Source organism: Tauraco erythrolophus, chromosome 11 (genome assembly GCF_009769465.1).
Source record: "Tauraco erythrolophus isolate bTauEry1 chromosome 11, bTauEry1.pri, whole genome shotgun sequence".
Taxonomy (NCBI): domain Eukaryota; kingdom Metazoa; phylum Chordata; class Aves; order Musophagiformes; family Musophagidae; genus Tauraco; species Tauraco erythrolophus.
The window spans coordinates 24,951,205-24,978,054 of NC_141475.1; the positions used below are offsets into that span (position 1 = coordinate 24,951,205).

Sequence of the window (26,850 nt, forward strand, 5' to 3'; positions counted from 1 at the left end):
GCCGTGAGAAGTTGGCGATTTCCTTACTCCAGGCTCAGGCTGCCTTTTCCTCCCGCCTTTGTCTGCGCAGCTTTTCCTACAACTCCCTCTTCTGCCAGCGCCGCGGAAGGGTTCGCTCGGCGCCGCGGTGCAGGGAGGCTTTGCCGAGCGCGCCGTGCAAATGCCCTCTGCGAGCTGCAGCGTCACGAGCATGGAGGGAAAGCTGAAATCTGGGCACCACATTTCCCTCTCATTTTCTTACATTAGTGTCAATCTGAAGAAATTCGAGCGACTTTGGCTAAGTCCAGGACAGACGCTGATCTCATTTATTCCTTGGTGGAAGTCTAAAGCAATTACTTTGGCTTTAACAGTCGTGTAAGAGAAATCAGAATCTGGCCTCTGGGGCCACCGCACAGGCGCTTTAGTCCCCCTTGCTCTCGTTCCGTGGTCAATGAACGTAGTTTTCAGGGTTGGACCTTTTGAGTGTGTTCAGGACTCAGCTTTGGTTTTCTTGTGCGTGTGTTAGGGTCAAGTAATATCAGTATGCAAAATACCTGTGTTGTTTGAAGGGTAATGTTTGAGAAAGTATTTTTTTCCTTGGTAATTGAAGTAAGGATTTGAAGCTGCTTCAGGCACCGTGTTTATCTCTACGCTTGCTTGTGATCTCTTTCGTTTTGCAACCAAACCTTCTATTTGTAAAACAGCTTTTCTCTCCCCTGTTAGTTTGATGATTTTTGCCTAACTGGGGATTACTGGCTCTCTTCTGTTTAGAATCTAATTTCATTTGATTAGGTCTATCTGATGCTTTTAACAATAGGGTCCTGCCTGGGGCCCCCAGACTGTGTTACAATACAAATAATAATAAATAATCGTCGTTAGGTCCAGCTCTACAGAACAGTTCTGTGAACAGGGAGCGGCACAAACCAGTTTCAGGTGCATTAACTGATAAAATATTTAAGTAGAGTAATGGAGCTCTTGGATAGAGTCCCTTCTGTGCCTGGAGATAGTGACCCAGTCTGTGTGTTCCTAAAGCCAAGGATCCTTCTCTTCTTCTCCTCTAGAGGACGTAGAAGTGGCCACCTCTGAGCCATGCCTACCTGGTGTGGGATGGTCAGGTGGCTCCCATTTAGTTCACCCTGGCCATATTCTCTTTTTGAAGCTAATGGGTTTTCTTTTTATTTTCTGCTTTTCCTCACCTCCTGTGTTCTAGACCAATGTGGATATATTTTGTAATCAATCAGCCCCTGCCTGTAACAGTTTTCTCTTTAGCACTTGTTCAAACAGAAATTCAGATAAAAGTGTCTCGTTTGTATGCCACAGGAAATGCCTACCTCCTTTTCAGATATCCCTGCAAATATTCCACGCTGATTTCCTCAGCACTGAACAGAAATGCTAGGTCAAACAGATTATGAATGCTCTGTGGTCCATTTAAAGGATCCAGTCCAGGGCTTTGTGGCGCATTCAGGTCCATCCTCGCCTTAAGCAGGAGAAGGGACTAATTCACCCGTTCCTAATATGTTCTCCCAAAGCCTTTGTTACAGCATGCTTGCCAAAGGCTCCTATCAGGCATGGTCAACAGTGCTAGAGGAGTTCAAAGCTCCTCACATGTGATGGACTTCCCCCATTGAACAGACCCGGGTCCTTTCGATGTCTGGTCTTTGGGGCTAGGCATCATCTTTCTTGCCTTTGAGAAGTAGCAGGCATGAACCTGTGTGTACTTTCTCATTGCAAAGACCCACTTCCACGTTTATCTCAGCTCTTACTTTATCCTACCTGGAAGATGATGACATTAGAAACACTTCTGAAGTAGGCTCTCTAGATGCTTTTGCTTCCAGCCTACTTGCTTCATCCGGAGTAATCAGCCCTCCAAATTATGATTAAGTCACTGCTAGCCATGTGCATGACTCCAAGTGCGAAGAACTGGATTTATGTGCTAGAGAGCTTATCAGTCAATAGTTGCCTTGGGAATATATATCCTCAGGCACAAATTGCCTCTAGCAAGGGAGAATGGATAGTCTGTTTGGATACGTTTCTGTTTGTTAGGGGTGGCTTTGGGTCTGGAGATCTGAATGCAGACTTGATCCTCAGAGGACTTTGTGTGAACTTTGAATTGAAGACCACCCTGAAATGCTGCTAGCGCGTCCCCTTGATGTGAGAAGTCATGCAGCATTTTAGCTTCAGAAAGGCAGGATTTTGTTGAATGTGCGGCCCAGTGTGCTTTTGAAAGCAGCATGCTTGTGCCTCGCTAGCAATTGCAGGCAGCGCAGAGCAGTCGGGTTGTGTTCAGCAACCTCTGCCTCCCTTGGTCATTAGTGCCTCCTACCTAATTGCTCTTGGAGAGGAAGAGCGTGCCGAACTGCTAAGAAACATCCAAATGGAAGGAAGTCCTCTCCTCCTCCCAGCCATGCACAGGAGCCCTCTTGGTCTTGAAATGACCCCAGGCCCCAGAGTTACAGCGGTAGCTTTGGCACGTCGCTCTCCCATTCTCATCAGGCACATCCCCAGCACGCAGCCACGTGGACTCTTTCCTGCTGGCATGCAAGGTTGTGTCAAAAATGCAAACGCAGGTGTCCACCCTGGTCTTTTAGTAGCAATTAACCTTTCCTCCTGGGTTTCCTTTGAAGCTTGCTCATGTTTTTATTGTAAAATAGCGGTGAAGAATTTTATGGAGGCTAATAACCAAGCTTCCACATTACCTAATCTCATCTGTTCCCTTATCAGGGACCCTGATTTTATTTCATCCCATTTCTACTGTGGATAATTACTGGACTTTAAAGAAGCCATCTTGAATTTCAAAATTGCAGTGATATCTGTGTGAATGATTTGCAGTTCACTGGGAAAATGATGCTTACTGGCACAGTCGTTGGGTCTAATTCTAACCTCAGAAAGATTTTCTATCAGTCAATATCCCACAGTTTTGCTGGAAGTCCCTCTGATCCAAGTGGGTGTAAATTTTAAGGGGAGTAGTCCCACACCCTTTGAAAATGAAGACCAGATCCTGGTTCATGGACATTGATTTTAATACAGCTTCTTCTATCATTAATTTCACAAATACGTCTTAATGGTCTTCCTGTCTTTTGGTCAGTCGTAATTCAACTTTCTTGTTTATTTTGAGGTTTTAAAATATATTTTTGTTAGAATACGTTGCTATTTCAGGCAGAATAATATTTCAGTAATCCGTTTTACCCACATTGTTAGGGCTTTGGGGCATATAGGCGGATTATATTTTCCAGAGCTTTCAAACCGAAAGCCCGTGTTTAACGACGACATCGGGTGTGGCTGCTGGAAACCAAAGGAGGCACAATAGACCCAGCAAACGGACTTGTCTCCCTGCCAGGCTTCCAGAGGCCAATTTATCAGCTGCAGGTTTGACCCTATATGGCTAAAAATGAGCGTAGCCAGAATGACTGAGATAAGTATAACCGAGGCTTTTGAGTCTGCGAGAGAGAAATTAAACTGGACTGTCCCAGGGGGAGAAGAAACATCTGCAACGCTGTGCTTGCTAAATGTTTGAGGCTCAGCTGGTGCTGGCTTTGGACGGGCGCTGTCGGCAAGCGGGGCTGAGGAAGGTGGCCCTTCGGGGAAGGGCACAGAGTAGGTTGTTGCTGACTGTGACTTGAACGAGTTGACTGAGCTGCTTTGTTTTTTGGTGGAGGAGAGTTGAGCATGGCCGTGGGGCGCAGGGGGAGCCTTGGTTTTATGGGGCAGTGCTTGGTGGGATGGGTACAACAGTAGTGAGCATGTGAGATGGGCTTTTTAAGGAGTTTGAGTGTCAGTCACCCAGCTGTCACGGAAAATCAGTGGATTTAGATGCCTGAAGTTTTTTAAAATCCCCCTTCCAGCAAGCCATGTGCTTATCATCATCCAAATCACTTTCCTTGTGTGATTTCTCTTCCTGCACCCCATGTGTATACATGGGTTAGTTCCTCCCCTCCCGCCCCCCATTTCAAAGAGACGGCTGAAGTCTTTTAGGCAGGACTGCAATTTAAACAGTTGGGGAAGACATCTGAATGGGAGCGAGCCTGCACTGGGTGGACGCAGCAGCACTGCTGGCCCGTGAAGGCAGGGAGCACATCAGAGTTTTGGAGAAGCTCACGAGGGTGCGGACCACCATCTCTCACCTTTCCCACCACGCTGGAGCAGAGCTGTGCTTGAGGGCAGCAGTGACACCACGGTGTAACAGAGAGGGCTGCTAACATGGTTGTCTTGGTACAGGGCGAAATGAATGGTGGCATCCAGGTGGAGCTGTGTCTCTACCCTTTTCATGTCTTCTTCTAAGTCCAGGTTGAGTTCTGCTGTGGGCAGGAAAGCACAGGCCTGGGCTCATAGGTGCTAGGCACAGCGAAAGCTCTCCGCACTGGTGCTTTCACGAGCCCTTGAGCATCTTTGCCAAACTCGGCACCGCTGAGCTCTGACAGGCGGGATTTCTGAAGCATAAGCGATGGAAAATCCCTCTGTTATGTCCTTCTCGGCTAAACGGTACAGTCAGTCAAGATTTTCTACTTCTCAGAGAGCCAGGTATTAGAAAAGTGACAAACTAATCAATGTTGGGTTCAGTCGTTAAAGTGCAGGGAGAGTCTGCCAAACCAGAGGCCGAGGGAACGGGTAGCTGAACTTTCTTGTGACATGTATGAGGTCATAGCCAGTGCCACATAAAAGAAAGAAAAACAGTTCATGGCTGTGAATAAATTGCTCGCAGATGAAGAATCCAGTTTGCCAGTCATGTGATGGGAGCAATCTATTCAAATGATTTGTTATGTCCCAGTGTTTGTCTTAGGCAGTACCAGAAGCATGAAAGTACAGATATAAAACTGTGAGATAATATGTAACAAAGATGTGAGAGATAATGGGCTATGACCAGTTTCCAGTGGAAAAGGCGTACGATGCTAATCTACCATGGATAGTTTCTCAAATGAGCAAGAAATTGAAAGAACATTTTAAAGTTTCCTGTTTCTTCACTGAAACGGAATCATTCTGAACGCCAAGCCCAGCGTAACACTTTAATTTCTGGGCCAACCACGTTATGCAAATATCCTCATGCTCAGATCTTAAATTCCCCATCTCTCAACTTCATTCCTTGGAGAGCAGTTTTCTCGCCTCCTATTTGAGCTAGAATTAAGTGGAATGAGTTCTTGTGTGTAGGAAAAGTATGGTAACATTAATAAAGTTAAACGAATGTAAATAATTAAGAACTTTTTTTGGTTAGTTTGTTTTTTTACTCCTTTTGCATGCCTTATTGCATTGAATGCTGCATTGCTGGTGCAGCTAAAGCCCCTGCTGAAGTCACTGAGTGTTTCGACTAAAAGGAATTTACAATCAGCCTTACATTTAGAGCTGTCAAAAACAGTGAGGTGGTTTTTTTTCTCTTTCTTTTCTTTTTGTTTGCTGGCTAAGCCCTAGAGACGATTTTTTTTTTTTTTTAAATGCATTTTGGATCTGCCCCAGGTTATTTTGCAACTGTAAGAGGAGAAGGTTCATGTTCTCTATAAGGTGCTGTTTGGATCCTGAACTTATTTTAGGCCACTGCGTTTCTTGGAGGTCAATGGTAAGACGCTGATTTACATCAGCTGAAGTTCTTGCCAAGAGTTGTGTGGTAGGCTGGATCCTTTCCTCCAAAGACTAATTGGAGGCCATCAAACTTAATTTTGACTACTTCAGGTTCAACCTGTCTCTCTGAAAGACCAGTAAAGCTTTCCTGCTTTTCACTTCACTTCGAGTTCAGTTTTAACGTGTAATGCTGGCTTTCAGTTGCAATTTCAAAGAGTGTGCGATGCAGAGCGCTGTATCCGGACCAGACTGGACAATAGGGTGTGCCTGCATATACATCTGTATGTAATTCCCTCGCTTGTGTTCAATGATGTAAACCACTTTCGATGTCAGGAATATTGAGAAACACTGTGTACCCCCAGGCCTACAACAGGAAAAAGGCTCAGCTCCTTCTAGGGTGAGGCTCTGCTGCAGGACTCGTGATTGATGAAGGTGGTGCCCGCCTACCAAACTGTCCTCTCCATTTCATGTGCAGGCTGAAAGGGCTTCATATGCAAAACCTGTCAGGATTTTCAAACCCTACTGTTTGGCTTTATTTTCCAGGTGATGAATGTTTGTATGAAAGCTTTCCTGAACTTCCTTTGGAGGAAGTGCCAGAAGCTGATGGAGAGGCCTCAAACGTTCAGTGTCCAACATCCGTCAGCATTCAAGAGCCGTCTTCTCCAGCAACCTCCAGCGAAACTTTCACTCCAAAGGAGAGCTCTCCTTACAAGGCTCCCATATACATTCCTGATGACATTCCCATTCCTTCAGAGTTTGAGCTCCGAGAATCCAACATTCCTGGAGCGGGATTAGGGATATGGACCAAAAGGAAGATTGAAGCAGGGGAAAAGTTTGGCCCTTTTGTAGGAGAGCAGCGGCCACACCTTAAAGATCCCAGTTACGGTTGGGAGGTAAGACACTTTACATTCTTTCGGTCTGTTGAGCTCTCTTGCGTGTCTACAAACACAGAAGTATTTGCAGAATTTGAGTCCTATCCTGCTGCAGCCAGGGGATGTTTGTGTGCACAGAGTCTGCTTTGTGGCCCTTTGGAGACTTTCTGGGCAGAAACAAGTGTAAATTAAAAAAGAGAAAAGGCTGGAATTATTGTTGCTCTTCTACCATGAAATCTTTCTGGGTGGATATTGGCAGGTGATGCCTCTTCTAGGGAAGGAAAGGAAAGAGTCACATTGTCTGAGCATTTCTGTACCATTTTTAGTTTGCTCTTTTGCAGTCCTGCAGTGTCTTGTGGGTGAGGGATTTCCAAACAACACTGCGCTGTTTGGAAAGAAGCTGGATGCTGCTTTCAGGGTTGTGCACTGCCACTTTCTGTTGACAGTGGTTAGAACAGCCTTGAAATCTAGCCTTGCGTGGCTAAAATTGCTGTTGCAGAACCTTGTGCTACTCGGGGACTTGAAAAGCTGGAGGTTTGATCCTGCTTCCATTTAACTTGATGGGAATTTTGCTGTTCATTTGGTGAAATATGTTTGGATGCTGGTGTCAGACCTAGCACACATGGGGAGGATGTGGCTCATGTTACTTCTGCCTATGCTCTGAGAAGTGCTGTTTTTCCTGAAGGAGCTCAGGGCCTCCTTTGGCGAGTAAAGTAGTTGCCTGTTGCTTTCCCTGCCTTCAGGGACAACGTGTTTTCCTTGCTGTGATATCACTGTGGAGCTGGCTGAGCTGCAGGTCAGGACTTTAGACCTCAAGTGGTGCACGTTGCCAGTTGTGTTATGGTGTAACAAACATTCTTGCATGGTTTTATTCATAGTTTGAACAATGTGCTGTAGAAACACAGGGCAATCTCAGCTTTCCATCTGTACGTTTCCTCTGGTTTCTGATAAGGGGATAAGTGCAGAGTTTGCATGGCTCTCCAGGGGCACGACTGACCTCTGGAGAGTTGGGAAGTTCATTTTTCCAGGAAAAATGGAGTTTCACTGTGGAGCAGAGCCTTGCAGATATGGTGGAAAACAGAGGTTTGATTTGCTCTTAACTGTCCATAAATACTCGGTGAGTTCATTCCAAACTTTCCATCCAGTTGTTTAAAATCTGGTGAGACCTGTAACAATGACAGAATAGTGTCAGGAGAAATTATAGACTTGGCAGCACTCTATCGAGTTAACAGACCCTGATGAAATATAATTGTTGGTGAGAAATCTTTATTATTTGAAAAAGGCACCAGGAAACCATAAAATCTGACCTTTAACCACACCACAATTAAGCTCAGATATCGACAACAGAAATTGGAGCAAAACTGCTGAGACACAGCTGTACTTGCAGGTTTAACGTATACCAAAATGAGAGTATTTTAGGCTGGATCCTCAGCTGATGTAGTGCAGGATAGCCCCACTAAAACTGAGGGAAACCCATCTTGATTTCCACGCCTTAGGTGCTGATAATATGGTGTAGTATGAGAGACTAGTTTTCCTGCTTAAAATATTTAGGGGTTTGAGGTCTACGAAATCTAGACAAGAAATGTGTGTCTTGATAGTGCTGGAAGCCCATCTGGCCGATGGAATCCCTTTCAAGCTGTAGGACTTTTGCCGTTTGAACAGTGTTCCGTAGTTGGGACAGCTGGGGAGAAGCTATTGAAAAGCGTTGGAGCAAAATCACACAAAATCAACAATCAAGTCCCTCTGCAATTTGGCCACTCATCTAGAAGTACTCTGCAGTGCTCAGGGGAGCCTGAAACAGAGTATTTTTTCAATAAGTGGGTTAAGTACATTTATTGTAATTGAAGGGAGACAAAGAAACGCTGGTTGCCAGAGTTTACACAATGAGTAAAATGGCATGTAGTGAAGGTTAAGGCTAAAGGACAGATGTAGGGAGACCTGGTAGTGCTGGAGAAGACCTTACCAGTGCCCATCCCAGCCCACATGCTCATCATTGCACTGCTCTGGAAGCCATCACTTCCTTGGGCCTGTGCTTTGGGGTAAAAAAAGGAAGAGAGAAGGTGTTACCAGTGTGTGGGCTCAGGCAGTGGCAAAGGAAGCACGGGATGCTGAGGGAAAGCTGCCATTTACTGAGGTTTAAGTACAGTCTTGGGAATTTACGCTTTTCTGGTGTCAGTTTTTCTCCCTGAAAGTGCAATTCTGTGAAATTGGGCATTTCTCCTGCCAGGTGCCAATATATCTGTTAACAAATGGGGGGGACTCAGTCTGCTGTTGCTGATATCAAGGTGAAATTTCATTGTTGTATTTTTAAATGGAGGAAGGATGGAGCCAAAGTTTCTGTATGGTTCTGACCGTGAATTTAAGTGACTTTGTAGTGTAAGAGGTTTTAAAATATTCTTTTTTTTTTCCATGACGATGCTTGTATGTTGAGTGAATTGCACTGATTTAACTACTGTCATGATATTCTTTCATGTTTGATTATATATAATTCCTAGAGTAACTCATGGTGCTATGGAGGTCAGTTGTGTCTGGTGGCTTCAAGAGACAAGATCCCTCAAGCTGCTTGAAGTGCTCACTGGTCCCACAAGCCAAAGAAAGCATTTTACTGTGTCCTAAATACATAGTGGGGTTGCAACATTGCTAATGTTTGTGTGCTTATTTAATTCCCTTGAATAGAGTCCCCTGCGGCTACAGTGAGGATGATTAAGGGATTAGAAAATTGATCTTTCCATGTTACCTGAATTTTTCTAAGTTTAAGGTGAAACACCGGACATGCAATGGTGCTTGACTTTCAAATATGATGAAGGAAGAATCCCTTTTCAAGAAAACAATTAACATAAACACATAAAAAGATTTTTTTTTTTAATGAAAGCTGAGCATTATTCTACCTGTTTTCTGGTGCCGCATATATTACTGATTTTGATACAGAAGATTTGCTCTTTTTTTTTTTTTTTGCAATTGTTTGGGATTGCTGGGTAACCTAGAGTCTTAAACTGGAAAATTTCAAACCAAAACCCTACATACACATTGTAGGGAAGACTTTACAGGTATACACGGATTTGGATTGTAACTATGTTTTTTGGAAAGGACAGTTTTATAACAGACTATGCTAAATTCCCTTGCAAAAGGTTGTCGTAATTTTAGGTATTTCCAGCTGTGGGATATTTCTTACTTCTGATTTTTGTGTCTGAAGTTGACACTAGGATTAGCCCATAGTGGTGGGGAGAGAAGTGGAAGCTGGAGGAGTTGCTGCTATTAAATTTTTGCAGCCAGGCACTTGATGCTAAAGAAAAACTTGCTGTAGAAGGCTGAGGGATTTCACGGGGCCTGTTCCGACATTCCCCTATAGCAAGACTCCATATGACATCGATGAAGAGTTTTGTCAGAGCAAGTCCAAGAAAACAATGTCTATTGTGTCCATCCATTTATATACCTCAGCCATAAAACACACTCTGGGACAAAGAGAATTTGTTGTGATGTAGTTGCGCTTGGGTCATGATTAGAGTGCTGTAGACCAGTTTAAATGAAAAGCCATAAATTTGAATTTTATCTCATTTTGTGGGTCTAGAGCCGAGCATTATCTAATCAGGTATTGGTTAGCTAAAGTACGAATCGAACAGGGGGTCACCGGACAAGGGGAAAGGTCGAGCTTTTTGGCAGTTTGTCACCGAGGTTTTAGTATTTGCCGGCAGCCCGAATATCCGAGGGGGTCGGGAGGCTGTTGCTCAGTGGTTGTTTGAAAAGGGAAAATTGACTGCTGCTTAATCAACAAAGAAAACAAGCTTTTAAGGGATGGCAGTAATTTTTTTTTAAACAAAAGCAAGCGAACACAAAGTTAGTGATTTCATCATAGTTCATGCCCTGCTATGAAAAACAACTGGGACAGTATTTCAAGGAAAGCCTTTGGAATAGGTCACCAAAGCACACGCACCTATCTTCGACCGGCACCTTCCGGAGCACGTCGAATATTCAAATCCAGGTCTCTTTCTGCTACAGCAAACTCAAAGTCTCATTCATAGGAACAACTTCTTCACTGCTCTTTTTATTCTAAACTTTTATTTTTTTGCTTGGAAGGCAAACCCAGGAGTAATAAACTCTAATAAATCAAAATTGTCACAGAAGTAAAAAATATTTTAGGGCTTTATAAAGCAGCATATAACCTGTTTATAGAGCAGAGTATATTTTCCTGTCATGACAGTGATGCTGAAAAACATCTCAGATTTGGTAGCGTGTGCTCGAGCTGATGCTATTGCTTCTAAATGGAAATTAGGAGGCCATTTGGCTACTTGTTTACTTCTCTTCTAACATTTTTGATGAAAGTCTTTGGGGAAAGCTGCACAGCTTCCCAAAAATTGTTCTGGAGTACAGGCTTCCCACTGCTTGATAGGGACTGTAATAGTTGCAATTTTAAGTTTCAATTCTGCACTCTTTGGCTTTTTTTTGGCATTTTTAAAATTTAAATTTCGGTTTATTTGAGATTCTAGGTTCTAGGTGTTCCATCTATCTCTATGAAAATTAAATAATAAGTTACAAAATGTAAAGGTATAGGCTTTTAGAGTTGGATTCCAATGTATATGCTCCCAAATGCGGGTTGTAGCACCTAAACAGGTAGCTTGAGTTTCTTGCTCTTAGCACCAAAAAACTTTCACTGTAATAAATGGAAGTTACCAGCTGATTTCTCTCTCTATATAGATGTTATCTCCTATTTTTGAGTCCTTCTTTGGAAAATCTTTGTCAGAATTTCGAAAGCAGCATCTGCCTCTTTTTTTTTTAATTTTACTTTATATAAAAACAGAACAAAAAGTAGCATCTTCTAAATAACTGCACATGGGATTCACACATCTCAAAACTCATGTTAATCTGTTATTAATAAACAATGACAGTGCTGAGGGCAATAACTCCCTTGCAGTCAGTGAAATCACACAGGGAGAGAGCAGTAGATTATGTCTTTTTGAAAAAGGGAAAATAAAGGGAACAAAGACTTCATTACTTCTGAATATTTTTCTTTGGGATATAGAGTTTGTCCTAGTGTCAAATAAAAAACCCCTTAGTTTTCTGCTGTTGTCTGACACTTTCACACTGCACTGACTGTAACAGACCAAATCTTGACCTTTCCTTCAATTGTTTTTAAGAGCATTAACATGCAAAGCTACTCCATGCTCAACTAGGTGGTTGGAAAGTGGGGACATATAACGCAAATGCCTTGCCTACATTTTCTCCTTGCGTATGGGTTTCAGCAGTATTGAGACTCCAGGTACCTTTGCAAAATTATTGCTGAAACAAAAGCAGGAATAAGAATGTGACTTATTCTCTTATTCGGAATTAAAAAAGAATAATTTGTTTTATAGTGAGGGGCAGGGATGTTTTTTGATCAGTACAAGACCAACCTAGTTTTGCAGATAGCGTATTCTCCCCCAGATCAGTGGACCGTTCGTGCTGGCAGCTGCAGGTGGGGGTGCCATCCTTACCTTTTCTTGAATCCATAGGTGATGTTTTATTCCATTTGGAGCTCAGCTTTGCAAGGCATAGAGAATCTGGCTGAGATCCAGTAAAGCACTTAGGCACGGGCTTATCAACAGGATTACCCAGGTGTTTGAGTTAAGCATGTGCTTAGCTGCTGTGTTAACCTCCCTGTTAGGGACAGAGTGTTCGGTGCCACATAGGATGGAGTTCATACCGTACGTCTTGCCTGGGCTGAGTATGCACGAGGGTGCTTAAGACAGCCCCTCAAAAGTTGCATACAAAAAAAAGACATTATTTGCAGTGCTGCTAATGTTACCAGTCTGAATTCTTCTGTTGTTTGCATCTGTGTCTCGTGGTGAGACTGCAACTGAGCCAGATGCCACCACAGCAGTAGGACTCCTGCAGCAAGGTGGGCAGATGCTTCATGAGCAAAGTGTCGCTCTAAGAGGTGATGTCAGTTGTACACCCCAACTTCATCCCTGCTCAGAGGATGGACGGTTTACAATTACATATGAGCAAACATCAGGTCCTCAAACAGCGTGATGTGAGTAGGTGGGCTTGGCATTCAGTTTGAATGAAATGTAAAGGGGAACTGTTGGTCCTTGGGGTTGTTTCCTGTGAATGGAAGAGGGTTAGGACATGGGGACAACACAGAGTAGTCAGCTGTTGTCTTTACTGTTCCTTACTTGTACTCTTCAACTCTCCTAATTCTTTGATTTACATGATTAAACAGCATCTCACATCATGAGGTCAGTGGGACATGATGCTCTGTTTTTTTGGACAAAGACCACAACCTTCTCTTGCTCAGGCAAAGCTGCTGCTCACTGGAAGGGGAGCACAAACAAGATCTGCAAAGCTCCCTCTTTGGCTTTACGACGGAGCTATTCTCAGAAAACATTAGAAACTATATCACATGAGGTAGCCAAGAGGCTGTAGCAGCTGCCAGAAGGGAGGTGCCCCTCACCCCTGTCCTGAGCCAGTGCTGGCATCAGGGCTGCTGCTCACAGGGCTGATGACTTGCTGAGCCAACCCAAAGTCAACGTGGCAACAGCATCAGGAGGCTGAGCGGGTGCTGGTGCGCGGCATGGCTGTAAAATCTCACACAAAACCTTTGTCTCAATTAAAACTGAAATGATTTGTGTAGAATTGACTACGTCTCCATCCATGGCGGATGCTCCACCGTGTCCTTGACCTTGGGGGCAGGAAATTGCCCGTTTCATGGCATGGTCTAGAGCCACAAAAACCTCTCTGTTGGTCTGTGTACGTATTCCCCACAAAGCCACTGAGGTTTTAATTTAATCAGGAGAAGCATTAACTCCTGAGGGAAGCAGAGTGGAACCGTAAGGGTCAAGTGGACTTGGAAGTAGGAAGGGGAGAAGGAAGTTTTTTTACCTTCTTCAGAGCAGAACTGGGGGGATGTTTCAGGAATTTATATTCCTCTTCAAACTAAGGTGGTTATTATTTACTCAGACGTGACCCAGGTAGATTGTATTTGAGTTCAGTAGCACTTTGTCTAAGCAGATAATAGCACTAAATAAACTGAGAGAAAAGCTGACATTGGAGTGGATCTGTGAGATTATCACAATCTGAAGAAAAATAATTGTGAGATATGCCAGACATCCCTTTAAAAGACAAAAACTGTAAATTGAATTTAGCCATTAAGAAAGACAACATCAGAAAGAAAAATAAAAAAGATGGAACTGAAGAGAATAATAATTGCATCTAATAGAACTGACAAACATTCATAATTCTTCCCATTAAATGAATATGTTATAAAAAATTTATTACGAAATGCCACATTATGCAAGCCAGGATTCAAAGATGAGTTCTTTGCATTAAGTACAGTAGATGCCATTAAGGAAAACAGTCAATATGTCACTAAGCCACGGCCTGTAAAATTAAATTGATTTGGTAAATGTAAGTAAGATAGATCTGTTTGCTTTCATCATCAATTTTGAGTGGGTGAACAGGTGATGTCACCAACCTGGGAGCGATAAAGATGCAGGACCATCTGGAAAGCTTTGTGATGGATGGGCAACTGCTTTTGGATAGTGACAGTGCTGTGGTACTTTGTCACTTGGGATGCAGTACTTAATAACTTTTCAATACCATCATAATAAATTTCACTGCCTTATTAATATAGAAATGGTGAGTTATTACTGTGATGGCTATTGTAAATAACAAGAGATGCAGCTGTCAAAAGCTGATTGTTTGGGCATGTTTCTTTAAGCAACACAGTTGACTTAGGATAATCAACGTATGTCTATACCGGCAGAGTTTATTGCTCTTGTCAAAAGAAAAAGCTGCATTATTCAAAAATTATATGAAGTCCATAATAAACAAGTTTAATATATTATCAGACTTTTCCTATAAGTTTCCTAACACAGAACGATAAATCACTTTTAATAATGCCTTTCCGTGTACAATAATATCCTTATGCTGTAATAACGTCCTTTCCTAACTGTTCACCAAACAGAGAACTTCTGAAAAAGCAGAAAGGTATCTCGCACTCATCAGAACACTTACAAAATTAAATCCCCCTATTTCATTAAAAGGCTACATTTGATATAAAGCTGACGGGCTCTAGCTGTATCTTTCTTTTTTATTTTAATTGAACAGATGTAGTTAAAAGTCATCTATGACAAAGAAATACAGACCAAATTATAACCATGTGTCCCTAAATACTGGCAGGAAAGAGCATCTGTGGGTGTTTTATGAAAGCCCAGGACTGCTCTGTGACATTGCTGCTAATGTCATCGGGCTGAGGACTGGAGAGAAAAAAAATGCATAGATAGTTGTTAGCAGAAGATGAATTACCAGATCAATCATTTAGCACCATTCAGAGTGTTGTACCATTGTTCCCTGGGAAGATAATTAAATCAGCGATGTCTGTCTTATTTGTGTGAAGAGGCACAAACTTGTAAAGAATATCCAAAGCTCCTCAAACATATTATTTCTGGATTATTTTTTTTTTTCTTGAAAAAAAAACCCAACAAACCAACCCTACTGACTTTGCCTTTCAGGCTCTAGCTTTGTCCCTCTTTTCAATTAAATGGCTCTCCACCATTTCTATGACTGCTGAAAAGAGAGCCAGCAGTCTATTAACAGGCAATAAAGTTCAGGAAGCCCAAGACTAGTTTCTTGGGTCAGAGGTGAAAATTGCATACTAAATGAAACAAAGGTGTGTCTTGATGGCTCAACAAGCAGTGGAGAGAGGAGCGTACATGTGGGCAGGAGGAGGTGGTCATCATTAAACAGAAGCAAACGAAGACAGGAGTTAGCGTGCGGCAAAATGTTTATTAACCCGAGCGCACGCGTGCTGCAGAGGACACAGCGCTGAGGTTTGGTATTAAACCACCGCATCGTTTAACAGTACTGTTGAAATCCGGGCGTTTGGTCTAATAAAGACAGCACTAAACTTGAAAAGCCAACCAAAAAACCCAACTCCTGCTTGGCAGAGCCTGTAGATTGAGATGTATTTGTCAGAATGGTACAAAAATATACTCATTTGGAAGCAAAGAATTGAAAATAATAGTTGCTTAATAAGGTATTTCCACCCCAGAGAGTATTAATATGGCGTTTTATTGACGTGACAGCCCTCGTGTTTCCTGGCTGGGCGGTAGGTGGCACACGCAGGAGTGAAGACATATGTTGTCATGATCCAGCCCGATTTTTATGTGATCGCGTTAACTTTGGGGCATACGATAGCATCGTTTTCGGAAAAAAAAAAATACAAATTTTAAGTAGCCATTCCTTTTAAAGTACAGCTCTAGTGTTTAGCGTGGAAAGACGTAAAAGATCCCACAAAAGGCATAACATGTCATCAGGTGAAGGCTACAGCGTAAAGGGGCTCTTGTGTATAGTGGGTTTCCCAAAATGTTGTTCTTAGTCTTAACTCGATGAAGTGTGTTGGCAACACGCACGAAACGGGCTTGGGTTCACTCAGAGAGTTTTAACATGCCGTGTTGGAGACCTGGTGTGTATCTGTTTGGGATTTCGGAAAGGAATTTTCAAGGCCTTCCTATCTTCTTGAAAAGGCCTCAAGTGGTAAATTGGCTTTCAAAAAGCGAAGCTGACTATATGGATATTTTATTAAAAATGAAATCTGAATATTCATGTTCCCTAAGAGATTTTTTGATCACACTACTTCTGTTGCGTGTGGCAGCGGGTATTTCAAAACCGTGTCAGTAATGTTGATTTTGTGCAAAATTGTAAATCAATCTGGGATGGCAAAATGGAAGTTTGGGGTATGGGAAAGCTTCAGCATTACTGTATTTACAGAAAATATTCTTTAAAGCTAAATTTTAAGCAGTCTCCTAGTGATAATGTCTGCATAAGCCAAAATTTGCATGTGAACCTGGAAAAAAATAATTTTTCTTGCTAGTGTTAACTTGGTATCTACCCGTTTGGAATGTCTATGTGCATAGGTGTCCAAACAAGCAGCTAGCAAGGAGGAGAGAAATTAGTTTTGATGTCTTCCTTTAATTTTAAAACCAGACACAATCCCACCAACCCCTCTGTGTCTGCAGAGGAAGATGGTGCTGATGCCCAGGGAGAGCAGCGATGTGCTGCGGCACCTTGCCGTGCCTTTTGAAATACTCCTTCTCTTTTGCACAGAAGGACAATACCTATTTCCCTCAAGGTAAGACTATGTGAAGAGGCCTCTTCTCTTATTTGTTTGAAGATTTGTGATCTCCAAATGTGTTTCCCTTGACCCACCAACCCCAGGCAATGCACTTCTCTTTTTTTTCCTTCATCAGTTTTCCTTCTCCTCCTCTAGCCAGTGCTACTGCCCTCCATGTTGTCCCAAAACCTTGCAGTCAGCTGAGATTCTTGTTCAGCCTCTCGGAAAAAACTGGAATTTCCTTCTGTTCAGCCTCTTCCAAATCCTTTGTAAGTCCCATCCATCTCTTCCCCTTATAGCTGGCCCTCATTTTCCTCACTTTATTTTTCAGCTGGTCAGTGCCATAATGGGCATCTTTGCCTCCAGCATTGACTCTGTACAGTTTGCTAACCAGGCTCTGATTGCCTTTTAGTACCTGCACATATTTTAGTTTTCTGCTGCTTTCCTTCGTATCCCAGTTCTCCTCATGTCAACATTTCAGTGTCCCTCAGTCCATCTAGGCTCGATGCTTCACTGTTCTCAGGGACACAGTCTGCCCGCACCTTCCCGCAAACTCTTTCTTCTGCTTGAGATCATCTCTTGCACCCTTGGCCAAGCAGCTCAACCCCTACCAGTGCAGGGCCCCATTATTTCCCTTCAAAAGTTGGTTTTCTCAAACCATCTCCCAAATTTGATGGCTAGAATTGTTGTGAAAAAGGTGACGTCTCAACTTCTGTCCTCAAAGCCTGTTCCCTCCCGCCGATGCAAGCCAAGCTGAATAAAATGTGTGTTTTAGGCAGAAATAGTGATGCCTTGTTTTCACACTACTTTAAACAATAATTTGAAAATTACTATTTTAATAGAAGCTGCTGGGTGTGTAAAGAAACCCTCGTGGTAGGGATTCAGCTCCTTACATGTCACTTGTTTGCCATTTGCATTCAAATACTTCTGTGCTTCTGGAGCGTTTTTAAGACTTGACTATCTGCTCCCACCACCCATGACAACAGCGCAGAAGCAGAAGATGAAAATTCTGGTTTTCAGCCCCAGCATTCCTGAATAAAATCGAGCTGATTGCAACAGTATCATTTCGGGTGTGATTTTTAGTGGGTTTGTGTTTGAATGGGTTTTAGAATAGGTGCTTGAGTGGCTTTTGTCCCCATGCTAATGCCCCCGCAGCAGTGGGAGTCAGGAGGAGTGAAATGATGACCTGAACTAGCAGAGGGCTCCAAACAGAGCTGGATTCATGTGAAGTGGGGCCCTGGTCCCAGCCAGCCAGGAAGCCTTCAGCCAGCCCAGGGACACTCGTCCCATATCCCGTCCGGGATGCCCCCTAAACCCTCCCCACTAAAACCACCACCACCGAGCCCCAGGTCCTTCTGCAGCAAAGAAATTCCCAAAAGCAGGTCTCCAGCAGCCCTGACGGATGATGAGCTGCGTTCTGTGCTGAGCATGATGCAGCGGAGGGATTAAAACCCAATTTGCCCGTATATTCCGATGGGCTTTGTATAATTTTTTTTATACGTGTCAGATGCATTTGATGTGTTTGGAAAATTCAGCAGTAGCATTCCTCCTCCTGTGGTATTGCCAGGTTTGCTCTGTAGCTCTGAAGAAGAAGAAAAAAAATAATAAAAAAAAAGGCTTAGTGGTGAGAATTATAAATAATTTGATGCAACAGGTTTAAGTTACCATTTTTGTGGTGAAAAGAAAAGCTTAGCATGATCCAGATTTTCCTTGGTTTCCTCCCATTCTGCTGAGAAGCAGAGGTATTCACATTTCTTTGTCTAACAGTTTTATAATGTCTTAAGAGATTAACAGTGAGCATGAATGAGGGGCTGAGGATTAGACGACAAAAAGCCCGGCCGTCCACTACCTTGTTTGCACATTTTACATTTTTCAGCATTGCTGAGCGAGTAGAGAAACTAAGGAAAGATAATAAGGACCAGAGTCCCAAAAGTGTTTAGTGATTCAAAAAAATTCAGATGCCATGTCAGAACTGACAGAATGATGGAGCATTATGTGGCAGGACCCACTTTTTTGTCTTAGGGGTAAGCTCTCGCCCTGAGTGAATGCAGATGTTATCGCAGGATCCCAGACAGACAGTCAGTGAAATGTGACAAGCTGTCAGCAAAGTTACACTACGTTGAGTTTGCTAAAATATCCCAAAGCTTTATACATGGCTTTTTTTTTTTAATATATATAGAAAACTCTTAGCTCAATCAATTGGAGGGAAAAAAAAAAGCAAGGGGGGAATGGAGAAATGGTTACAGTAACCTTTCCAGTCGGGAATCCTTTGAATTGTTGAGACACGGCTGCAAAAGTTTTTTAAGAGTAGGGGGAAATTATCATGGGCAATATTTGGAAGGTTATGTTGGCGTTGGTAAAGTTTCTGAAAGCGAAGCGCGTGCATGGTGAGGCTGTTAACCACACGTCATATTGTGTCAGTCGTTCCTCGGATGATTTGGGCATTTGCTCCTGTGAAACGCGTAGTCAAATCGGGAATAGCAGCCAGCAGGAGTGAATCCTACCAGCGCCCAGCTTGGCTTTCTCTTCAGTGGGTATCAGCTTCAAAACAGGGGGTTTGTCAGCCATTGCAAAGCCTTTACTGGTTTTTCTTTCTCTTTTTTTTTCAAACCTTAGAAATAGACGCAAATAAAGCTGGTGAAACTGCAAACTGAATGGCAAAAAGGATGTTAAGGGAGCTGGTTAAAGCACACTCAAAATGAAAATATACGTCAGGACAAATTGATGTAAATGAGCTGAATTCAGATGCTCTGAAATCTTGGTGAGGCTCAGAAACTGACTTTTGCTTTGAATTTTGGGTCTGCAAGAGATATTTGATTTGTAAATACTGTAACAAGATATAAGCATTTAAAATTTTGAGTTAAAAAATAAGGTCCGCATTCTGCGTAATCTTAAATATTTAACTCTCGAGGAATCTGCAGTGAAGTGATGTTCTTTGTGTGCCAACACACTCCCAGGACTGTGCTCGGTATTTTCTTGTTTCAATACTTTATTACTTAGAAAATATAAATATATACTGGAAAACTCGAATATTTTTACACATGTAAGTGATTTTCACTTTCGAATTAGGACTGCGTCAGAGTCAAGCTTTTACATAATTAGAGGACAGGGAGCCTAAAATACCGATGTTTTCAATTTATTTCACGGATTTATTTTAAAGGTATATTTCCTTATACAGGCGAGTAGATTTTGATTTGAAAATGCCAAAGTAAATTGCATATCTGTTTTGCAAGTAATTATATATATCGTTCACAGGAACCCCTTTAATAGTCCGTGTTCTTGTCTTATTACTGTCAGCTGAAGCCTAAATTTAACGAGAAGGCTGTTTATAGTGGCACAAACTAATATATTTTGCTAGAATACGAGTTGCAATATGTTCGTTCTCTTCGAAGCAGAGCAGAATAATGCGTGTGATTTATAATCAATTTAGGTCTCCTTTAGAACGAGATGATCTTGCATTATTTGTTTCCATATGCTGAAAATATTAATTTACTTCTAGAAGCAGGGGAGAACGGGAAACATACCCAGCCACAATTTAGTGCAGTTTGTGTTATAACAAAATGCATTACCGGACAACGCAACAACCTTTCCTGATTCTGAGAAATGGGATGCAAAGACACTTAGGAGATAACATCTCGCACCATGTTTTTGCAAAAAAAAACCCCACAAAACACCTCGAAGTAAACAATCCAACTAAATTATGCATATGGAGGAAATGATTGAGAATATGTTTAGCTGGTAATCGCACTCATACCGAAGTTTTAAATTTCATCTGTCTGCTCAGATCTATTGTGATCCATTAAGTGGCTTCCTTTTTTTCCGACAAATTGAATGCTGCAACTGCAAGGAGCTCTTTTGTTCTTTTAATTCAGTCAGCATGGAAATGATTTTCTCATTTCAGGCCCTTTTCTGTCCTCTCTTCATTGTGTCAATAAAATAGAGTTGTGCAGAGCTGCTCTAATCAGCTTAGAGTGCTAATTCATTGCACTGGGATGCTATCTGGGTCCTGCTACAGGTGGGCACTATAAGGGGTCAGTCTCCAGGGGAGTCTAATTGTGTCTCTCTTGGGTCTTGTTTGCAGAATAACTGAAATCTCAGACCCCGGCTTAAGCAAGGAAGGGAAAAGGCACAAGGAAGGGAAAAGGCACAAATGCAGGCGTGCAGGAGCGCGCGCGGTCCCTGGTTGCACCGCTCGCTCTCAAAGTTGTTTGCGTTTTGACGCTGTTTGGGGAAGGGAATGGTTTAGTTCAGTAGCAAAAGATTAACGGGAAACATTGTAGGCAGATTTTAAAATTTAAATAAGAATGTGGTTGGTCTGAGATAGAGGTGTGCAAGAGGGAAACGGAATCTGTGGGTGCTGGTGAGGGGTTTCGGGGAGGCTTGCCTTTAAATTTTTGCGGCTTTCAAAAGGCTAACAAAACCCAAGAAAATGTATTATTTAGATAACAAATCCTTTCTGCCTGTGCCAGCGGTGGTCTTTAGCAAGTTTTGTGTCAGGGCACCAGGGTATGTTGAGTGTGCAGGTGTCTGTCCAGCTCCGAGGAGCCCCAGGCAATCCTTCGGCAAGCGAGGCAGGGAGCGTGGGCTGCCCCCGTCCCACCCCAGTGCTGAAACCCCTGGCAGCCTTCCTCCTGGCACAGAGGGGCTGCACTAATGCCAGGAGACGATGCTTTCTGCTGGAGATTTTGGGTGCTATCCTGGGTTATCTCAGAAAATTACTCGGCAAAGATCAAGAGAAAGAGGAGTGTGAGGGGAACGGAAACCTCATGTTCACCTTCTGCCCCAATATCGCACAGTTTTGCCTCAGAACTGGCCTTGACACAAGACAAGCAGACTGCAGGCTTTACTGGTTTGTTTGTTGTTGTTTGGTTTTTCTTTTTTAATAGATGATCTTATGTTTGCCATCAACCACAAAAAAAACTGACAAAAGGGGCACTGATGAGGAGAGGGGTAGGGGACTCCTGGTGAAGCCTCTTGCCACCTTGTCCCAGGGTGGAGGGTGTGCGAGCATCTACCCTGGGCTTCGTCCTTGCCTCTGCCAGCCCTGCACCCCTGGGGCAGCCCTGGCACCTCTTCCATCCGGACTGATCAGCAAGTGCCCAAATTTCCCAGGCAGCCATGACAGACGCTGCCAAATCGCTTCCTGATGTAACGCCAGCAACCCCAGTGATGTTACAGGGTACGCAAGTCTGCTCCCAGCACTTGCTACACAAGCCAACAGAGGTGGGCATAGATGAAGTAGTAATTATGGGGCTCCTACCAAAAGCTTCTCAGCACCTTAAAGGTGGCAGAGCACCCTGGGCACACCTCTTGGACAGGGAGGAAAGGTATGGCTTGTTGCAGAGCAGGCAGCGACTTTGCAGAAAGAAAAATGCAGTAAAAGTGGTAAAGAAAATTGAGCAAATAATAAATTTCCTAAACAATGTAGCAAAATGTAAAAGGAACTTTATTTGGAGAGCGTTCTGTTTTTAATTTGACATGAAGATTTTCCCAGATAACACATTTTTAGTGCTCACAATTGCTCAAACAAAAATTGGACGCTTTTTGGAATTATTCTTAAAATCTCTGTCCTGAAAAAAATATTGGGTCTCTCCCAGCCTCTTTTCCCCCTGTGCAACTGTGGTTCTCACTTGCTTATGTGTAGGAAAAGTGGAAAGGGCATGGCCATGGCACGTGGCCCTGGGGTAGGAGCAGCCGCCTTCCTGGAGCACAGGGGGTTTGGGGAACAGAGATGTAGCAAAGTCTCCCAAAAGCCGATGTCTTTTCTGCAGAGAGGCCAGTGCTGGCTGCAGAAAGGATTTCAAGGCAATGTGGGCTCTGCAGGGTATCAACGCTTCATCCTGAGCTACTTCCATGATTGTGGTCCTCCTTCACTCCAAAGTGAACCTGATTGAATTTGGGCAGGACTGTTCCCCATCAGTGGATTTTCTACAGGAGAAATAAGCTTGTCAGTCTATTGTGGGTTTGTGGCAGAGCCGCCACCGGGAAAATTAATTAACATACCTGAAGACACCCCTGAGCAGGAAATCATAGTGCTGCTCTGTGATTCCGGGGTGAATAGGATCTCTCTATTATCAAAAACTCCATCAGGGAAGAGGAAATTAAGTTCCTAATTAGACAGTGTCCAAAGGAAGAAGTGAGGCATTGAAGAGATGAAGAAAATTGAGAGGTAGCTGATGCACGTATCAGGCTAATGATAGAAAAGGAAATAGTAGAGCTTGAAAGGTCGCTGACCTTATTAGGCTAGGAGAAAAGTAGTAGATCTTCAAAAGCTTTCACCTATGATAGGTTGACAATGTGTGAAGTTCTGTAGATGGTCAGAGAGGAAAGACAGCCCAGAAAGAGCATGGGAACAAATTAGGTAGATTACAGTGAACTGCATAAATGCAGCATGAAAAGCATGTTTAGAAAAGAGGAATTCAGAGTAGAAATAGACAGAAACGTTTCATTATTTGACGAGCTCTCTTTTCAGTACGAGTACAGGATTTTCATTCCCACTTGGTAATTTTATTTTTTTTTACTATCAATTAAACTCAATAATGATCCCTCACTGGGTATAACATTTCCCTAATGAAGTATTTGCTTTCTGCTAAACTGAAACATTTCAGCAGTAGCCAATTCTGAATGCTAATTTCAGTGAGATGAAGATAGGGCTGCTAGGAGCAGCTTCAATGTTAGTTTTTGAATATAAGAAACACGTTCTGCATCGCTTAGTGAAAGCACTGCGGTTCCCTTAGTGGCAAGAGACTTTTACCTTGGAATACCAAACCTGGCCAGCTGCGAGGCTTTTAAAGGCTGTTATAGGCTATTTTCTCAGTAGGTAAAAACTCCCTGGCTCTTTAAATGAGATATTACAAGAAACAAGTCTATAGCAAGTCAAATGAAATACCCCTAAAGCCTGCCTCCTCCCAGCCTCTCTTCCTGCAGCAGTTTTGTGCTGTAAGTAGATGATTTCTTGGAGCCAGCGAGGCCTGATTAAAATCCTCCCTGCTGCTTCATGTACGAGCATGGGTTTGAGTCTGGAGGTGGAAATGTTTCTCTGTCTTTCTGGTAAATGCTCAAGTTTTCTTATTCTGACTGTTGGTAGGCAAGAGGGAGACGGAATGCAAAGAGGAAAGAAAAGGAAATTAAAAATACAGCACCGCTTATTTTTCATGCAACAGGACCAGTCCATTTACAATAAAACATAACAGCCGTTTTTCAGTCAAAATAAATGAGGACAAATTCTCTGCTGATAAAAAAATAAAAAGGATGTAGCACCATGCTTTTCCTTTCATGTAAGCAGAGTATGACCCACTCCAACAGTACTGGTATAAACCCAGTGTAATGACAGACCATGAAAGAGCCTAAATATTTTTCTTTTCCTATGAGAAAGTTTAATGCCTTTTTTTTTAATGCTATGAATAGTAAGGCTGATTTTAAATAAATACTGATGTATTCAGAAATTAAAAAAAACCCTTTGTGAAAAAACACTATCACGTGGTGTTTCACAAATAGGGTGAAAGATGCTTCCTGAGTCTACCTAGAAGAGGTAACACTTTCTCATCGTTGGAAAGAAAACAAACACAGGAGGCTTTGTATGTTTTTCCGATGCTTGAGATCCCGTCCTGAAGCAGAACCACTTTGCAAGACTCCACCTTGGAGGGCAGAAGTGCCGCTGATCCCCGTCGGCAGAAGAGCACGGCGTACCTCCGTCCCTAGGAGGGCTCGGCAGAAAGGCAGTATGGTGCTAACGTTCCAGAGCTGGAGAGGGGCTGCCATCCCCGATTAGATGTGGTTTGTAATAGTATCGTCCTGTTTTCACTCACCACAGTAGAACGTTTCTACTAGGCTAACAAGGCATAGGGTAATGAGAAACATGCCAAGTTTAAGGGAAAGAGGAGTCGAACCTATGTACAGGAAACAAATGTGATCAATTACCCCAAGTGTAGAGCTCACAGATACCTTATCTTAAGGCTCCTTAAAATAAGAACTTGATTGTTTCCAAATGCGTCTAAGCAGCTAGTGAGAGAAATGCATTAATACAAGAGACACATGAAATTTTATTACCTCCAAAAATTGTCATTATTATTTGCTTCTAAAGATATGGGGGAATCAACACAACCGCCTAACACATGATCATAGCAATAAATCTACAACTACCTATGTGTGTAGAAGCAGAGTTTTAGTATTATACTATTAAAGCCTTCTAAACAATATTTCAAAAAAGCCACCAGAATTTATCACAATATAAAAGTGCTCTTTTGCAGTTTATTTTTATTTCGTTGGGAATTTTTTGTTACCATTGGACTTGCTTCTTTTCTTCAAAACAAATATTTTAAAGATGTTTTCCTGGTGATTATTCTCCTCATAGGTGCTACACCATCCGTAGACAGCTACTGAACTTGGGCTGACGCTAGAAACGGAGGTCGTTAGCTGAAATTTCTGACAAAGTGTGTGTTTTCTGAAAATACATTAGGAGCAGGGAGAAACGTGTAATGGCAAGCTCATACTCAGGTATGGCTTTGACCTGAAGTTATGTGACTCTCTGCTAGGTTTTTAACGTAAATCTGCTACGTTTAGGGCAGGAATATATTCTTGTTCATGAAATTGCTACTGTCTGTAGGAATGTCACCCGTGGATGAATTAGCAGCAGAAGGGAAGCCACTGTGGGAAATCTAACATACTCTTTCCATGCATGCAAGTCCCTTGGGCACCGGCAAGTGTTGCACGTGAGGTCTGATGGGAGGTATGCCACCCAAAGGCTCACGATTGCATTAGAGTCATTGCCCAACTTGAACGTCATGAGTGGATTTACACAGGCTGAGACCGCGACTCTGGAGCAAGGCAGAGTGTTGCCACTGGTTTTAACAGGAGTAACGCCAACCTCTTGTGTTCGTACACGTGATGGTATTCAATAGGAAAGCAGTTTAAAAGTTGGACGCTTGGGACTGATGTGTTGGTAGAAGGAATCAAAAGACTACCTTGGTGTGTTTCGTCAGCGAAGAGTCCAGTTTGGATCTCGAAGGAGTCTGTTCACTTTGTAAAGCCACACCTGATCCACCTTTGCATTATGTTGACTGAAATGGGGACTAGAACAGTTGCATTTTGCTAGACTCCTCTTGACATAGGTGTTGCTATATGAATGGGGTTCTTGCTTTGTTCTGCAGGGACAGGCCTCTTTCCTTTAAAATATGTTTGCCTCTCTCCTGAGATGACAAATTCAGCAGTATCTTTAACACACTGTTCTATGTTAAATCGTTGTTTTGCATTTGAGATCACAACTAAGTTATTTTAACATTTGTGCACATTTACTGTTTCCAAAGAATAAGATGTTTACTACAAGTAATCATTTAGGTGCAGCTTAAACTCTTCAGACATGTTTGTTATAGTGATGCATGGGGCGGTCATTTCAGGGAACAACGTTAAAATGTTTAAAAAAAGGAAAAAGTTTCAGGCATTTAGCTGGAATTATATTCAATACCAACCTGTTATGGTTTATTAAAGTTCTGCACTTTAGCCTGGAGACGTTTGCCAGTGCAAAAGTAATGGCTGCTTTAACATCCGTGTACAAAAGTGGAATTTAAGAGATTAACTTGCATTTGACCTACTTCAGCTCTACTGGTAATGAGGGGTGCAGGGGCACAGAATTAATTTCTCTCAATTTGTGGTTCTCAGGGGTGCTGCTAAGTTTGAGAGTGCTTGAATTTTAAGAGTCTCCTGGTGTGCTGAGGAGGTTTTGTTACTGCACGGAGCTCTGCTAGCGGCAGGGATTGAAGTGCCAGTTTTATCTGTTTGATTAATAGCCCGATTGAGTTCTAGTGTATCTTTGAAAGAAAAAACCATATTTTCTCTGCCACTCAAACAGCATTTTTTCCCACATGTGCTGACCCTCCTCTCCCACCCAGTAACGGCAACTCGAAACAGCCAATGGACTGAGAAATGTCTGCTGGGCCTAACTTCTCGTCTGCAGCTCCCAAGCTGGGTTTTACACACCGGATCTGTCTCATCTTCACAATGAGCTGGGATTTATTCAGGATCTGCTCTGCGTTTGGTGTGTGTGATATTAATGGGCTGCTTGTACCGGGACATAACTCAGAGCGGTATTATTTGGACTGATGCGATTTTAAAAGCTGGCAAATGACTGTGCAATTATTACTCCAGCATCGTGTCTTCACCGCAGTATTAATGCATCTAAAGAGATTTTCGGCAAAGCAATTTTATGCTCTTGTGAAATTGGCTGTAACTACTGCATGTACAACATTTCCTTTTCTCCCTGAGTTTAGAAGGTCTGGTTTAGTTCCTTATCAATACTCTTCATCCCTCCTTTTCCTTTTAAAATCGGCGCTGTTCAGTGGGAGATTTCTTTGTGCAGAATCAGTAGTC

The 26,850-nt window shown here is 42.7% G+C and overlaps 1 protein-coding gene across 4 annotated transcripts in view; it reads left to right on the forward strand.

Annotated features, from left to right (window-relative positions):
- The first annotated feature begins 6,077 nt into the window (after positions 1 to 6,077).
- Positions 6,078 to 26,850, forward strand: part of MECOM (MDS1 and EVI1 complex locus) — a 190,494-nt gene continuing 169,721 nt past the window's right edge. For all 4 annotated transcript variants that reach the window (XM_086618102.1, XM_086618103.1, XM_086618104.1 and 1 more), the window contains exon 1: positions 6,078 to 6,419. The gene's annotated coding sequence lies outside the window, so the exon portion shown is untranslated. The remainder of the gene's footprint in view (positions 6,420 to 26,850) is intronic.